The sequence below is a fragment of the Mirounga angustirostris genome, unplaced genomic scaffold, assembly GCF_029215605.1.
Source record: "Mirounga angustirostris isolate CCGP_5_RB_7025 unplaced genomic scaffold, mMirAng1.0.hap1 SCAF_4, whole genome shotgun sequence".
In the NCBI taxonomy this organism is placed as follows: Eukaryota; Metazoa; Chordata; class Mammalia; order Carnivora; family Phocidae; genus Mirounga; species Mirounga angustirostris.
Genome location: NW_026991712.1, coordinates 47,021,157 through 47,039,315, shown reverse-complemented (window position 1 = coordinate 47,039,315; position 18,159 = coordinate 47,021,157).

Here is an 18,159-nt window from a genome sequence, read left to right as displayed (position 1 = left end):
TCTGCCTTTGGCTCAGGTCATGATCCCAGGGTCCTGGGATGGAGCCCTCCATCACGCTCCTTGCTTGGCAGGGGGCCTGCTTCTCCCTCTCCCACTCCCTCTGCCTGCTTATGCTCTCTCTGTCAAATAAATAAAATCTTAAAAAAAAAATTTGTTTTAAAGAATCTCTAGGGGAAAAATAAAATTGTAAGAAATACTATAGCATTGTACTGGACCCAATTGGAGCTAGAACTCTCTGTGATTTAACAGGAGAAGCTTAATATGAAGAATCACTAAACTGATAAAATAGCTGTAGTATATAATGAAACTCTGTATGACATAATATATGAGGAAGAGTACTTAAGGAAGAACAAACACGGAAACAGGGTGCAGACCTCACTGGAGAAGTTTTAGTAGAACCCACTGGATGGCAGATCAGTTTTTTCATATACAAAATCAGACTGGATTAGAGACAAACATAAAACCTGAAATCCTAAAACTCCTAGCAGTGAACATAGACAAAAAGCTCCTTGACACTGGTCTTGGTAAAGATTTTTTGAGTGACACCAAAAGCATAGGCAGTAAAAGTAAAAATAAACCAAAAAGCTCTGCAAAACAAAGGAAACAACAAAATGAAAAGGCAACCTACAAAATGGGAGATATTTGCAAATCATATATCTGGTAAGCGATTAATATCTAAAATATATAAGGAACTCCAAAACTCAATAGCAAAAATAATAAAAAAATAAATAAATAACCCAATCTGAAGAATTGGCAAAAGACTGGAGAGACATTTCTCCAAAGAAAAATGGTGAACATGTACATGAAAAGGTGCTCAACATTACTAATCTTCAGAGAAAGGCAAATCAAATACACTGATACATCACCTCACACCCATTAGGATGGCTATTATTTAAAAAAAAAATTATAAGTGTTGCTGAATATGGGAAGAAAAGGAAATGCTGATACACTGTTGTATCAGCATTGGAATGCAAATTGGTACAGACTTTATGGGAAACATATGGAGGTTCCTCAAAAAATTAAAGCTAGAACTACCATGTGATCCAACATCCCATTGCTGGGTATCTATCAGAAGGAAATGACATCACTATTTTGAAGTGGTATCTGCACTCCTGTGTTCACTGCAGCACTATTCACAATAGCCAAAAAACAAATGTCCATCAACAGATGAATAGATAAAGAAAATGTGGTATATACATACAGTGAAATAATACTCAGCCTTAAAAAAAGAGAGTCTGCAATTTGTGACACCATGGATGGACCTGGAGGACATTATGCTATGTAACATTTCACTTCTATGTGGAGTCTAAAAAAGTAAACTCGTAGAAGCAGAGAGTAGAAAGGTGCTTACCAGGGGCTGGCAGAAATGAGATGCTGGTTGAAGGGTACAAAGTTTCAGTTATACAAGATACATAAGTTCTGGAGATCTACTATATAGCATGCCTTTGCCTATAGCTAACAATACTGCACTGTATACTTAAAATTTGCTAAGAAGGTAGATCTTATGTTAAGTGTCCTTATTTCTCACACACACACACACACACACACATACACATAACAGTAATATAGGGAGCGGAAGGAAACTATGGGTGGTGATGGATACATGGCCTTGATGATGGTGATGATATAATAGATGTATACATATCCCCAAATTCATTGAGTATTTTAAATATGTACCATTTTTTACATGTCAATTATACCTCAATAAATTGGTTTAAAACAAAAAAATAGAAAAGACCTTAATCATTTGAGAGGACAGACTAAAAATGAAAGTGTAGCATCAACACAAGAAACACTAAACAAACTTATGAAGCATATAAAAGGGTTTGTAGTTTCTCCCTTCTCCATTCTGATATTTCCCCTTACCCAGAAGCTTTCTCCTGCTTTATTACTGCATGAAATTCTCTATTCTGTCACTTCTTGAAGTATTCCTCTTGGCTTCCTTCCTTCCTTCCTTCCTTCCTTCCTTCCTTCCTTCCTTCCTTCCTTCCTTCCTTCCTTCCTTCCGCCCTCCCTCCCTCCCTTCATACCTTTCATTTTTTTTTAAAGATTTTTTTTATGTATTTGAGAGAGAGAGAGAGAGAGCACACAAGCAGTGGGGAGGGCAGAGGGAGAAGCAGACTCCCCGGGGCTCCATCCCAGGACCCTGAGATCATGACCTGAGCTGAAGGCAGAAGCTTAACAGACTGAGCCACCCAGGCGCCCCTTCCTTCCTTCCTTCCTTCCTTCCTTCCTTCCTTCCTTCCTTCCTTCCTTCCTTCCTTCCTTCCTTCCTTCCTTCCTTCCTTCCTTCCTTCCTTCCTTCCTTCCTTCCTTCCTTCTTTCTTTCCTCTTTTTTTCCCTCTTCCTTCCTTTCTCTCCCTCTCTCCCTTCTTTCTCCCTCGCTTCCTCTCCCTTCCTTTTCTTCCTTTCTTCCATCCACCCATCCATCCTTTCTTTCTCCTTTGTTCCCAGTCAAATCCTATCTAGTCCATTTGCCAGGCCTTAATAATTGGTTATGCTATTTTTATCCAGGTGTTAATAGCTAAAATAATTATTTGCCTATAGGCATAGGAATTTTAATTTAGTACATTGCCTTAACACAAAGAATGAGTATGGGCATTTCAGGCACTGTTAAATGAGGTACTGGGGGGCAGAAAACATACTCAGCAGTTTTCAAAATAAAGTCATTATCTGCTTTCTTAGGGGGATCCCAAACAGTGAGTTCTAAACCAGGTTTAATGATGAAAAAAAGCAATGATCAAGTCCCACCTTCTACACTGCTGTAAAATTTGCTTTTTCCCAAATGATATTTCTTCAATCCCATGAGTTGTCAAAATAATTGTTTGGGGGATCTTGCATTAAATAAAAAATAACCTATAATCTTACAGAGCCACCTACAATAAAGCAATGTATGCCTGTGTTTAAAGCTATGGATGAGTGACTAGGAGACATCCAAGTTGGGCCTGTCAGGTGAGCTGAATGAAGCCATCTGAAACTTGACTGGCAGTGGAAATGTTCTCAGAATGTGTTGCAACAGTCCTTTCAAATGTAACACAGATACCACTATATACAGGGTGCTGTATAATATCAGTCATAGAATCCAAGCCAGCCATAAGAGTAATCTGAAAGAACTGCCACTATTTCACGCAACAAATGACTATCTAAAATTGTTCCAGGTGAAGAAGCATGTGCCTCTCTGTTATTGCTAAGAAAAATCACTAATTTACATTCTCATATAATCAGCACATGTAATTTTTATCATTTCTCTTTTCAATTTTGCATTTATATATAATATGAATCAGAAGTATTCCTAGAAGGTAATCCCTGCAGTCAGGCCCCTAATCATGCATGTAGTTCTAGATGAACTAGTGAATGAATGTTGGAGAGATAGATAAATTAATTGATTGATTAAGTAATTAAGTCACTATACAAAACAGTATATAGATTACTCAAGAAATTAAAAATAAAACTACCATATGATCCAGCAATTCTACTTCTGGGTATTTATCCAAAGAAAATGAAAACATGAGGGCGCCTGGGTGGTTCAGTTGATTAAGCGACTGCCTTCAGCTCAGGTCATGATCCCAGGGTCCTGGGATCGAGTCCCGCATCGGGCTCCCTGCTCTGCGGGGAGCCTGCTTCTCCCTTTCCCACTCCCCCTGCTTGTGTTTCCTCTCTCGCTGTGTCTCTCTCTGTCAAATAAATAAATAAAATCTTAAAAAAAAAAAGAAAATGAAAACATGAATTTGAAAAGATATATATACCCCTAAGTTTACCACAGCATTATTTATAATAGCCAAGACACAGAAATAACCTAAGCATCTACTGATGAATGAAGGGGTGTACACACACACACACACACAATGGAATACCACTGAACCATTAAAAAAATGAAATCTTGCCATTTGCAAGATCCAACATGGATGGACCTTGAAGGTATTGTGCTAAGAGAAGTTAGACAGAGAGAGACAATACTATATGATTTCACGTATACATGGAATCTAAAATACAAAACAAATTAACAAACTAACTTAAACCAATGGATACAGATAACAGATCGGTGGTTGCCTTAGGGGAATGGGGTTTTGGGTGTGGGCAAAATGGGTAGAAGGGGTCAAGAGGTACAAACTTTCAGTTATAAAATAAATAAATCATGGGGATATAATATAGAGCATAGGGACTATATTCAATAATACTGTATTATATATCTTAATGCTGCTAAGAGAGTAAATCTTTAAAATTCTCATTACAACAACAAAAAATAGTGTATCTTTGCATGGTGACAGATGGGAACTAGATTTATTGTGATCATTTTGCGGTGCATACAGATACTGAATCATTATATTGTACAGCTGAAATTAATATATGTCAATTATAGCAGGTATGTCTCCTCTGGGATCCACATCTTTCTTTTACAATGGGCTTCAACCAACACATGGCATTGGCCAGTCTCAAACAAGAAAATTTAAATAATACCATAAGACATGGAAGAGACACAAAATGAAGAGATCTGGGGACCTTCTGAATGAATCTAAGAACTGTGTGTCAATTTTTAACAGCTGCTTTGTAATAGTAATATAAAAGGCAGAAACAAACTTCTATCTTGCTTATATCATTTGTTTTTGTCTCTATAAGAACTCTTCAGCTTTTACCCTAACTAAAACATTGTTAGTGCACTTTATGTCTAAAATATTCTATAATATAAAAATAGAAATAGCATAGCACGTGATATTCTATTATTTTTCAATTTCTTGTAATTTGATGTACCAAATTTTAAAAATTCAAAATTTATAAGGAAACATATAAGAAAATGCTATGATGTTTGTACTAAGTGCATCATTTCTGTATATAAAAATTGTGTGATTGAAGTTATTTATTAATTAGTTGCTAAGGTGAAAAAAATGTTAAACTCTTTTAGAGAGGTGAAAGATTATAGTTCTTTAAGTTATGGGATGTTTCTCTCCCTTCATTAATCTGTCAGTGAATCGATAGACATAATTACATGAATTAAACTGGATATAACTGCTCTTTTTTAAATACAAATGCTAAAAGAATTTTGAAGTCTCTGTTTCCAGTAAGTACCATGTACCTTCATTGAACAATACAGTTTATTCCATTTTTTTATAACAGGCAAAACCAAAAATACTTAGTAGTGTAGATATTGTGTATTGATCAAAAGAACAGTGCTGTAGATATCTTGCTCTTCTGTTATCACTTCTATTCTGATCTTTTGGAAACGTCCACTTTTCCATTGTTTGTGACTCTTGTCTGACAGTCAAAGGGTCCCACCATCCATGCTGTAAATATAGAGAACTTCCAAAGGCGGAGCCTAAACACAGTGAGTTTTTGCAGATATGGGCAAATAACAGAATTAGTAAAATAGATGTTTATTTGAGGAAATCGATATGGATACTAAAAGGGGTCCTTTTCTTATTCTTTGAGACCAACAGCTATAAGGGATGTATTGTGTTTACTGTATCCCCCAATATTCTGATAGGAAAACAGACTCTCCTAAGCATTTCAAGCAGGAAGGGCCCTGATATGGGTTATGAGAGGCTTACACAGCCCTTGGAAAAGCTGGAAAATAAAGATCAGAAAGACCACTGCTAGAGTTCATGGAAATTAGGAGTATGAGATTTACAGAAAAGCTTTCCAGTCATTTCAGATGCTGGCAGCAACAATGTGGGTGATTCTAACAGGATGCCTGGAAGTTGATGGTAAAACCCATGTCTGTAGACTCCCTGCCCACACAACTGCCTACAGCTGGAGAATAATGCTTCTCCTTCTCTTAGAATTTTCAAACCTCTTCAAAATGTGCTACTCATTGTTAAAGTCTTAACAGGAAACTCTGCTGATAAGGAGCTCAGGAAAATGTGGTTCAGGTATCTCTATTATGATGTGAGGGAGGGTGTAGAAGGCAACAGGAATGATACTGCTCAGCAGGGAATCTGAAACAGAGACTTGTGCTGTACCCATTTTGCTTCTACATAGGAGACTGTCTCCAGGTATAGGTCATTAGAGTTACAGGAGGCTGAGATGGAATTCTAATAATATTTTTAACCTCATGATTCGCCTTCCCTTAGACATCCCAGTTACATAACCCAGTTGATTCCTTTATTGCTTTAAGTTTTTGTGTGTGTGTTCAGTTTCTATCTATAAAAACCAAAAGGGTCCAGGGCCACCTGGGTGACTCAGTCCGTTAAGCGGCTAGCTGTTAGTTTCTGCTCAGGTAATGATCTTGGAGTCCTAGGATCAAGCCCCGGGTAGGGCTCTCCACTCAGCAGGGAGTCTGCTTGGGATTCTCTCTCTCCCTCTCCCTCTGACTCTCCCCTCTCTCTTGCTCTCTAAAAACAAACAAACAAACAGAAAACCAAGAGGGTCCTGATTACTGCAAACAGAAACAAAACAGAGTGGGCACCTGTGTGGATCAGTCAGTTAAGAGTCTGCCTTTGGCTCAGGTCATGATCCCAGGGTCCCGGGATCAAGCCCCGCATCAGCCTCCCTGCTCAGTGGAGAGCCTGCTTCTCTCCCTCTCCCTCTGTGGCTCTCCCCCGCTTGTGCTCTCTCTCTCTCAAATAAATAAATAAAATCTTAAAAAAAAAAGAAAGAAAGAAAGAAAGGAAACAAAACAGAGTAGTGGACCATGAGCTTAATCATTAGGCTTTTCCTGATTATGGAAAGATAATGCCTCGCAAATGGATGGTGACTCAGCTCAGGCTGCCAAAACAAAATACCAAACACTGGGTGGCTTAAACAACAGAAATTTATTTTCTTACAGATATAGAGTCTGGAAGTCCAAGATTAGGATGCTAGTAGATTGGGTTCTGGTGTGGACTCCTTTCCTGACTTGTAGATAGGTGCCAACTCACTGCTCACATGGCGATTCCTCAGTGTGTGCTCATGGAGGGAGAGAGATACAGTAAGGGCATTAATCCCATAATGAAAGACCCACTTTCATGACCTTATCTAACCCTAATCACCTCCCAACGGCCTATCTCCAAATACTATCACACTTTGGGGGATAGGGCTTCAATATATGTATTTTGAGGGACACAGTTAAATCCATATCATTCCACCCCAGAACTCCCCAAAATTCATGGTTTTCTCAAATGCAAAATGCTTTCATTCCATCCCAACAGCCCCCCAAAAAGTCTTAACTCATTCCAGTATTGATTCATCTAGAGTCTTATTTAAATATAATCTAAATCAGTTATAAGTGACATTCAAAATACAGTTCATCCTAAAGTAAATTTCTTCCCCAAATATGAACTTGTGAAACCAGACAAATTAAAAAAAATTTTATTAATGAATCCAGACACAGATCTACACCCTTCACTAAAATTAACTCAAAATGGATCACAGGCCTAAAGGTAAAACGCGAAACTATAAAACTAGAGATTACTTAGGAAAAAGATTAAATGACCTTGAGTACAGCAACGACTTTTTAGCAACAACAAAGTCACAATTCATGAAAGAAATAATTGATAAGCTTGGCTTCATTAAAATAATTTTAAAAACCCTGCTCTGGGGGCGCCTGGGTGGCTCAGTCATTAAGTGTCTGCCTTCGGCTCAGGTCATGATCCCGGGGTCCTGGGATCGAGCCCTGCATCGGGCTCCCTGCTCGGCAGGAAGCCTGCTTCTCCCTCTCCCACTCCCCCTGCTTGTGTTCCTGCTCTCGCTATCTGCTATCTCTCTGTCAAATAAATAAATAAAATCTTAAAAAAAAAATGAACAACTCTTCTCTGCAAGTGATGCTATCAAGAGAATGAAATGTGTCCCATATTTGCAAAATACATGTCTGATTAAAGACTGTAATCCAAAATATGCAAAGACCTCAAAGCTCAACAATAAGAAAATTAAAAACCTGATCTAAAAATGGGCAAGAGACCTGATCAGACACCTCACCAAAGAAGATATACAGATGGCATGTAAGCATATGAAAACATTCTCTACCTCCTATGTCATTAGGGAATTGAAAATTAAAACAATAATGAGTTATTACTATATACCTATTAGAATGGCCAAAATCTGTAATTTCACCAAAAGCTGAAAGAGGTGTGGAGCGACAGGAATTCTCATTCATAGCTGATGAGAATGCAAGGTGTACAGCCACTTTGGAAGACAGTTTGGTGGTTTCTTACAAAATTAATCACACTCTTACCATACAGTCCACTATCACATTCCTTGGTATTTACCCAAATGAGTTGAAAACTTGAAAACTTATGTCCACACAAAAACATGGACACAGATGTTTATAGTAGCTTTACTATTCATAAATGCCAAAACTTGGAACAATAAAGATGCCCTTCAGTAGATGAATGGATAAACAAACTGGTACATCCAGTTAGTACAATATTATTCAGTGATAAAAGCAATGAGCTATCAAACCATGAAAAGATATGGAAGAAGTTTACATGCATATTACTAAGTGAAAGAAGTGAATCTGAAAAGACTGCATGATTCTGACTGTAGGACATCCTGATAAGGTGAAACCACGGAGACAGTAAAAAGATCAGTGGTTGCCAGGGATTAGGGGAGAGGGAGCAATGAATAGGCAGAGCACAGAGGATATTTTAGGGCAGTGAAAATACTTCGTATGATACTACAATGGTAGGTATATGTCATTGTACATCTCTCAAAACCCAGAGAACTTAACAACATCAAAAAGAAACCCAACATAAACTATAGAGTTTGGGTGACAATAATGTGTCAGTGTAGGTTGATCAACTGTAACAAATGTACCACTCTAGTGAGGGATGCTGATAGTGGAGAAGGTTATGCATTTGTGGGGAAGGGGATTTATAGGGACTCTGTATATTTTGTACTCAATTTTGCTGTGAACCTAAAAATGCTCTGAAAAATGAAATCTATTTTTTAAAGGTTAAGTTAGCCTATGACCCAACAATTACATTCCTAAGAACCTACCCAAGAGAGTGAAACTATATGTCCACAGGAAGACTTGCATGCAAATGTTCATATAGCATCCTTCAAAGATGCCAAAAATTGGAAACAACCCCAATGTTCACTAATAAATTAATGGATAAACTGTATCTGGTTATCCATACAATGGAATACTTACTATTCAACAATAAAAATGAATGATGTACTGATAAAGTAAAAGAAGTTGGATGCAACATCACATATTATATGATTCCATTCATATAAAATGTCCAGAAAAGACACATCTAGAGAAACATAAACAACAACAAAAAATTAGTGGTTACTTAGGGTTGGTGGTGGGAAAGGAAACTGACTGCCAACAGGTAAGAGGAATATTTTGGGGATCCCAAACATATTTTAAAACAATTTTGATGGTTTCCCAACTCTATAAACATATTTAAACTCTTTCAACTGCACATGTAAAATGTGTGAATTTTATGGTATGTAAATTATAGCTCAATAAAACAAAAAAATTACTTTTTTTTAGCAATTTACAAGCTGATTATAGAATTTATAATGAAATTCAAAGGACCTAGAATAGGCAAAACAACCTAGCAAAAGAAGAGCAAAGCCTGAGGGCTAATACTACCTGATTTTAAGACAAAACTGCAGTAATCAATATAGCATGGTATTTGCATCAAGACAAATAAATAGATCAATGGAATTGAATATAGAGGCCAGAAATATATTCACATGTATATGGAGAAATGATTTTGACAAAATTGAAAGGCAATTCAGTAGACAAAGGATAGTCTTTCAACAAATTATACTGAAACAATTGAATATCCTTATGCAAAATGTGGATTTTGATCAATACCTTGCACCAGATATTCAAATTAACTCAAAATTGATCCTAGACTGAAGTATAAAACCTAAAACTATAAAAACCATAGGGAAAACCTTTGTGACCTTAGGTTAGGGAATTCTTAAGTATGATATCAAAAACAAAATCTGTAAAAGAAAAATAAACTGGACTTCCATTAAAATTAAAAAAACTTCTGTTCTTTTAAAGATACTGATAGGAGAATGAAAAGGCAAGCTACAAACTAGTAAGAACTATCTGCAAAGCATAGATCTGATAAAGAACTTGTATCTGGAGTAAAGAAAACTTGAAACCAAACAATGATGACAATGGACGACAAAAAACTAAACTAAAAGAATGGATAAAAATTTGAAAAGACACATCATCAGAAATATATACTGGATTTCAAATAAGTACATAAAAAGATGCTCACCATCACTGGTAATTAAAGAAAAAAACTTAAAGCTATAATATACCAATGCAAACCTATTAGCAATGTCTGAGTTTAAAACACTGACTATATCAAGTGTTGGTGAGAATGTGGAGAAAATAAAACTCTCATGCACAACTGGCAGACATACAAAATGATATAAACACCCTGAAAAACAGCCTGGCAGGTTAAACTGCTAAGCAAGCACCTAATACATTATCCAGCCATTTTACTCTTAAGTATTCTCCCAAAAAGGAAGATATGTCTATACAACGACTTGTGCAAATATTCATACCAATTTTATTTGAAATAGTCAAAAGTTAGAAACAACAAAAATATCCATCAACAGGTGAATTAACAAATACGGCATATTCATACAATGGAATCCAACTTAGCAGTCACAAGAAATGAACTATTGATACAATTAACAACATGAATGACTCTCATAATTATGCTAAAGAAGCCAGATTAAAAAGAATACACACAATGTATATAAATGTATTATTCCATTTATATAAAACTCTGGAATGTAAAAACTAACCTACGGTGACAGAAAGCTGATCACTGGTTCCCAGGGAGAGAAAAGAGTTAGGTTGGGAGGGAGGAATTATAAAAGGACATTAAGAAACTTCAGAGAGTGATACATAAGTTTATTATCTTGACAATAATGATATGGTTTCATTGGTGTATAATTATGTCAAAACATCAGATTGTAAGCTTTAACTATGTGCATTTATTGTATGTCAATTATATCTCAGTAAAGTGATGAGAGAATGGGAGTAAGAGACAAATTTAGAGAGGAGGTCAGGAGCCAAATCAGGCAGTCCTGGCAAGGTTTGTGAGGATTTTAAAATTTTAAGAAGAGGAAATCATTGAAATGTTTTTAGAAGTAATAGCAAACCCTTCAAATAGCATATATTTTTGAATTAGGAGGAAACAGAATTTTACCCAGAACAGGTAACTTGCCTTTACAAGTAGAGTAATCATACTGATGGATGGACACAGTCCATTAAGAGCTGCTACCATGAAAACATGATGTTTCACTAAAGGATTGGGCTTTCTCCGAGTTATAGGAAATGCACTGACTAATGTTAGGAGACTGATAGTGACTAATTCCAGAAGAACGCTATCTGCAGGATGGTTGTACCAATAGTAGATGTGTGTGAGGGTACGGTGGAATAAAGAATAGGTAAGGAATGATTAGGGATGGAGTGTGCATAGAAGCAGCTTTAAAGAGCATTACCTCTCTTGCAAGTACCTCACAATTCCAAAATAATCTTTTAATCAGCTTGGTCCTATCATATTTCAGTAAATTTTTTTTGGACAATTTTTTAATCTAAAGAGAGACATAATATTACATAAATCTTATACAGATTAACACTATTCTTACTGTCCTTTAGTCTCTAGTGTGAGACACTGTCATGAGAGCACATGAAAAAGTGTTTTTTTCTCCATTAAGAATATATGAAAAATTAAAATTAGTAGTGAGCCAGAAGGAAGAAGATCCTGGAACATAGTGATTATGAACTATCACAAACATAGCTGAGCTAAAGTAGGATGTCAGTAATTAATGAAAACTTAAACAGATTATTAAAGGTTCTTGTACAATTTTCAAGTGCTAATGTAAATCAGCTACATAAAGCCAAAGCCTTGACTCATCCCCCAATAGGACAGTTTTCCATGTTCTCTTTCCTGCCAATTTATTCAGAATAGTCTGTTTTTCCCAAGAACAGAAGGTAAAAAGGACACATCTCCTAATGAAAGTCATTTGTAACAAGAAACAATCTTTACTTAAGAAGGAAGTTAAAAGTTCAATAAAGTAATTAGGAAGCTAAAAATGCTCTTTAAATTACACCTTTTGAAGACTTCACTTGATGTTCTTTGCATCCAAAGTTGGTTGTTTATTCCTAGACATGTGGAATTGATTTTTATCCTCCAGATATACATGCAAGGTCTTACTTGTTCATCAGTCCTGGGAATTTTGCAAGATTTGCCTGACAAAATAAAAGCGAAAATGTTAATTCTATCCCCACCCCCTACTATTACAAAAATTTGCCAATAATGAAGCTAGAAATGTTAGTGTTAGAAACTAGAAATGATTTGCATGTAAATTTGCTAATTAACGAACAGGACCCCACCGAGTACAGATAAAATCTGGGTCTCAAAACAGAAAAAAATCTCCATTTGATTTTTAATGAAATCTAAGAGCTACCCTTTGGAAGGGGAGAGGGAAATGAAGGGGAATTCATTACATAAACTGTGTTTAAAATAAATGGCAGCTTTAAAATTTTGGGTTGAAATGATTTTGGTTTATTTTTAAGCGCTTTTCCCCACCTTTTTACAAATTCCTTTAAAATTAATTCTTTGTTACTAGAACAATTTATTGATGAGAAAAAGCTCAGTTTATTGCTTACCACTATTAGGGAGAACATTACCTTAACAGAGGCTAATAGCATCTCAGTACGGAGAAGTCAAGGTAAGGATATTTACTGAAGATGTGCATTCTGATTTACTAGATGACTGTAATGGGAATGGGACTGGTCATAATTCTCTTTTTTGCATTTCTTAAATACTGTAGTAACACCAACTCTTAATGTACATTTCAGTGTTTTAAATTTCCCCTCCTTGGGGATAAGAGTTTATTGCCATGAAATTGTGAAAACTCTACTACACTTAGCACAGTGGCCTTGCTCAGAGTGTATGATCAACAAAGACATGTTTTAAATCAAGTATGGATTAAAAATAAGAGATTTTTATTTTCCTGGTCATTAATTTGAAATGTCACCATCAAAAAACTATTTATTAGCCCTAATAATGCCTAAAATAATTTTGATGTTTGTTGAACTTCTCTTCTTAAGCTTTACCAGTTACTGGAATATTTATCTTCACTTGATAGTTCTGCTTATAACCTCCACTAAATTCTAGGCAGGATGAATTAATAATGGCCTATATAACAAACAATAAAAGACTTTCACCAAAAGCCTTTGGGAACCGATATAATGAGATGTTTCTTGTGTTATTAGATAAAACTGTCCAAATGTTTGAAAGCATGAAAAATTAAATAAATAAGTAAATAAAATCCTACCTTCTACAAGGAGATAAATACCGTGATGGTTAATTTTATGCATCAACTTGGTTAGGCTATGGCGGTGTCCAGTTTGGTTAAACCCTATTCTAGATGTTGCTATGAAGGTATTTTACATTTAAAAACAGTTGCCTTTAAGGATATTACCCTCCATGATGGGGGTGTACTTCATACAATCAGTTGAAGCCCTTAAGAGTAAAAACTGAGGTTTTCTACAGAAAAAGGAATTCTGTCTCAAAATTAATATAGAAATCCTGTCTGAGTTTCCAGACTGCTGGTCTGACCTATGGATTTCAGACTCAGGACTGTGACTTTACCTTTTGTCTAAGTTTCCATTCTTTTTCTTTCTTTTCTTTCTTTCTTTTCTTTCTTTCTTTCTTTCTTTCTTTCTTTCTTTCTTTCTTTCTTTCTTTCTTTCTTTCTTTCTTTCTTTCTTTCTTTCTTTCTTTCTCTTTCTTTCTTTCTTTCTTTCTTTCTTTCTTTCTTTCTTTCTTCTTTCTTTCTTTCTTTCTTTCTTTCTTTCTTTCTTTCTTTCTTTCTTTCTTTCTTTCTTTCCTTTCTTTCTTTCTTTCTTTTCTTTCTTTCGTTTCTCAGGTTTGTTTTTGTTTTTACCTAAGGTTCCAGCTGGCTGTTCTGTCCTGTGTATTTTGGACTGCCAGCCACCACAATCCCATGGACCTATATATATATATATACAGCAAGGTGCCCGGAAGCCCATGGTACCTACAGCCACTATACCAGAGACTGTTCTTCAGCCCACATTTAGAGTAGCATGAGGATTCCCTATGACTAACTGAAATAGGAAGGAAAAGGCCTAGTTTGGTTTATGGATAGGTTGGTCCAAAATATGGGTCCAACCCAAAAATGCATTACAGCTCTATAAGCCCCACTTAAGAAAGCTACTTGAAAGGGAGTGATGAGGAGAAATCTATCAAATGAACAGAGCTTTGGGCAGTGCCCCTGGTTATCTACTTTGTGTGAAAAGATGATTGTCCTAAGGGAAAAATAAATACAGACTCATTAGCCCTGGCAAAGGGCTTTATTTATGGGTCAGATATCTGGAGGAAAAAATGGTGAAAAGGAGTTCTGTGAATATGCCTAACTGGGTGAGAGCCAAGTATGAAGATCTTTGTATCATGGACCAGAGAACATCCATCACTGAGGGACATTAAACAAACAAATAGAAAACAGCCAGCTGAACTCAACTTGTCATTGATATCAACCTCCCCAGTGCTGTCCTAATGTACTCATGTAACTATGATGGCAGTGATAAAGGCTATGTATGGGCTCAATAACATGGGTCCCACTCATAATGCCAAAATAAGTCTGCTTGACATCTGCTGTGCTAATCATAAGGACAAACGCTGAAATATAAAATCATCACTTGAGGCAAGTACCAGACTATTGGTGGCAAGTTGACTTATACTGGACTCATTCAATCTGGAAGGAAAAAAGATCCTTTTCCATGTATTGCATGCCTTTCCTGCCTCCATGGCCTCAGCTAGCCCCCAAAATCCAAAAGTTTACAATATTAGAGCCACCTACTCAGCATTTCAGAAAATATCACCTCAGACTAAGAGACCCAGTGTCACAGCAAAAATTGCACTAAACAAAGTTAAATAGTCAAGGAAGACTTTTTTAAATGCTGCAAAAGAGTAGAGAAGCCAAAGCTCAGTATGAACTCAACTCTGTTCGAGTTGAAACAAAAGACAGGAGGATTTTTAAGTATTGGGGTGAGCTAGTGGAAAAATACCAGAGGATATTACTGGGAAGGTTGATCAATGGGATATGTCAAACACACTGACTTATTCTTGAATTTGCAAATGTTTTTCTCTGCGATTAGTCATCTATATTGGCTAATTAGTGTTCACAGAAGTTAGGCTCCTATCCTCCCACAGAATCTGGGAGATACAGGCCCTACCTTCCTTGATGACTACATTTCAAAAATGGCTCCTGGGTTGTAAAACAGGAAGAGACTTTTTTTTTTTTTTTTTTAAGATTTGTTTATTTACTTAAGAGAGAGAAAGAACATTGGGGGTGGGGTGGGAATCTTAAGCAATCTCACACTGAGAGCGCAGCCTGACGCAGGGCTCAAAGTGGGGCTTGACGCGGGGCTCAGTGAGGGGCTCATCGAGGGGCTCGATTCCACAACCCCTAGATCATGAACTTGAGATCATGACCTGAGCCGAAACCAAGAGTCAGATGCTCCACTGACTTTGCCATCCAGGCGCCCCTTGTAGGAGGCTTTTAAAAAATACTTACATGTCAGGGATGCCTGGCTGGCTCAATCAGTGGAGCACGTGAATCTTAATCTCAGGGTCATGAGTTTGAGCCCCACGTTGGGTGTAGAGCTGTCTTAAAAAAATGTAATCTTTTTTTTAACTTATTTAAATTAAATTAGTTAACATACAGTATATAGTGTATCATTAGTTTCAGATGTACAGTTCAGTTATTCATCCATAGCATATAACATCCATCATATCACATGACCTCCTTAATGCCCATCACCCAGTTACTCCATCCTTCCACCCTTCTCCCCTCCAGCAAACGTCAGCTTGTTTCTTATAGTTAAGAGTCTCTTATAGTTTGTCTCCCTCTATGATTGTCTTATTTTATTTTTCCATCCCTTCCCCTATGATCTTCTGTTTTGTTTCTTAAATTCCACATATGAGTGAAACCATATGATAATTGTCTTTCTTTGATTGACTTATTTCGCTTAGCATAACACCCTCCAGTTCCGTCCACGTCGTTGTAAATGATAAGATTTCATCTTTTCTGATGGCTGAGTAATATTCCATTATATATGTATATACCACGTCTTCTTTATCCATTCATCTGTCGATGGACATCTGGGTTCTTTCCATAGTTTGGCTATGTGGACATCGCTGCTATAAATATTGGGATGCAGGTGCTCCTTCAGATCAATGCATTTGTAAATAGGGTAAATACCTAGTAGTTCAATTGCTGGGTTGTAGGGTAGCTCTATTTATAACTTCTTGAGGAACCTCCATACTGTTTTCCAGAGTGGCTGTACCAGCTTGCATTCCCACCAACAGTGTGAGAGGGTTCCCTTTTCCCTGCATCCTCACCAACATCTGTTGTTTCCTGATTTGTTAATTTTAGCCATTCTGACTGGTATGAAGTGGTATCTCATTGTGGTTTTGATATGTATTTCCCTGATGCCAAGTGATGTGGAACATTTTTTCTTGTGTCTGTTGGCCATTTGTATGTCTTCTTTGGAAAAATGTCTGTTCAGGTCTTTTGCCCATTTCTTGACTGGATTATTTGTTTTTTGGGTGTTGAGTTTGATAAGTTCTTTATAGATTTTGGATACTAGCCCTTTCTCTGATATGTCATTTGCAAATATCTTCTCCCATTCCATAGGTTGCCTTTTAGTTCTGTTAACTGTTTCCTTTGTTGTGCAGAAGCTTTTTATCTTGATGAAGTCCCAATAGTTCATTTTTGCTTTTGTTTCCCTTGCCTTTGGAGATGTGTCTAGCAGGAAGTTGCTTGGCTGAGGTCAAAGAGGTTGCTGCCCATGTTCTCCTCTAGGATTCTGATGGATTCCTATCTCACAGTTAGGTCTTTCATCCATTTTGAGTTTATTTTTATGTATGGTGTAAGGAAATGGTTCGGTTTCATTTTTCTGCATGTGGCTGTCCAATTTTCCCAGCACCATTTGTTAAAAAGACTTTTTTTTCCATTGGATATTCTTTCCTGCTTTGTCAAAGATTAGTTGACCATAGAGTTGAGGGTCCATTTCTGGGCTCTCTATTCTGTTCCACTGATCTCTGTGTTTTTATGCCAGTACTATACTGTCTTGATGATTATAGCTTTGTTTTTTTTTTTTTTCCCTCAAGTTCAATTAGCCAACATATAGTACATATTTAGTTTCTGATGTAGTGTTCAATGATTACAGCTTTGTAATAGAGCTTGAAGTCTGGAATATGATGCCACCAGTTTTGGTTTTCTTTTTCAACATTCCTTTGGCTATTCAAGGTCTTTTCTGGTTCCATACAAACTTTAGGGCTAATTGTCCCAGCCCTGTGAAAAATGTTGGTGGTATTTTGATAGGGATTGCATTTATGTGGAAAACCCTAAAGACTCCACCCCAAAATTACTAGATCTCATACAGGAATTCAGCAACATGTCAAGATATCAATGCACAGAAATCAGTTGCATTTTTATACACTAATAATGAGACAGAAGAAAGAGAAATTAAGGAAGTCATCCCATTTACAATTGCACCAAAAACCATAAGATACCTAGGAATAAACCTAACCAAAGAGGTAAAGGATCTGTACTCTGAAAACTACAGAACACTTATGAAATAAATTGAGGAAGACACACAAAAAAAGGAAAAATACTCCACACTCATGGATTGGAAGAACAAATATTGTTAAAATGTCAATGCTACCTAGAGCAATCTATACATTCAAAAAAAGTCATCTTTAAAAAATAAAATAAAAACATTTACATGTCAAAGGAATATAGAAAGAATTTATAACTTTTCTAAAGTAAATGCTACAAGAAAAGGGAGGTAAAGGCCTAGAGCCTTTCTAAAGTTTAATCAAGCTGAAAGGAATATTAAGGCTCTCTTTGTCACACTTCATGGCAAATGAGATACAATAGTGGGCACATGACTAAGGGATCCACTGGTTCTATCAAAAAAAACCCCGCAGTATGTTAGATCAATGGAATGACCTTTTGACAATACCCTTAAAGTACAAACCTGGAGATAAGATACTGCAAGCATAGGGAACCATCTTCTAAGATGCAGTATGTACCCTAAATCAACAAACATTATATGGTGCTGTATCCCCAGTAGGTGGAGTTTATAGGTCCATGAACTAAGGGGTAGAAGAAGGAGCAACCTAGCTTACCACCATTCTCTGGGACTCACTTGGAAAATTTGTCCCT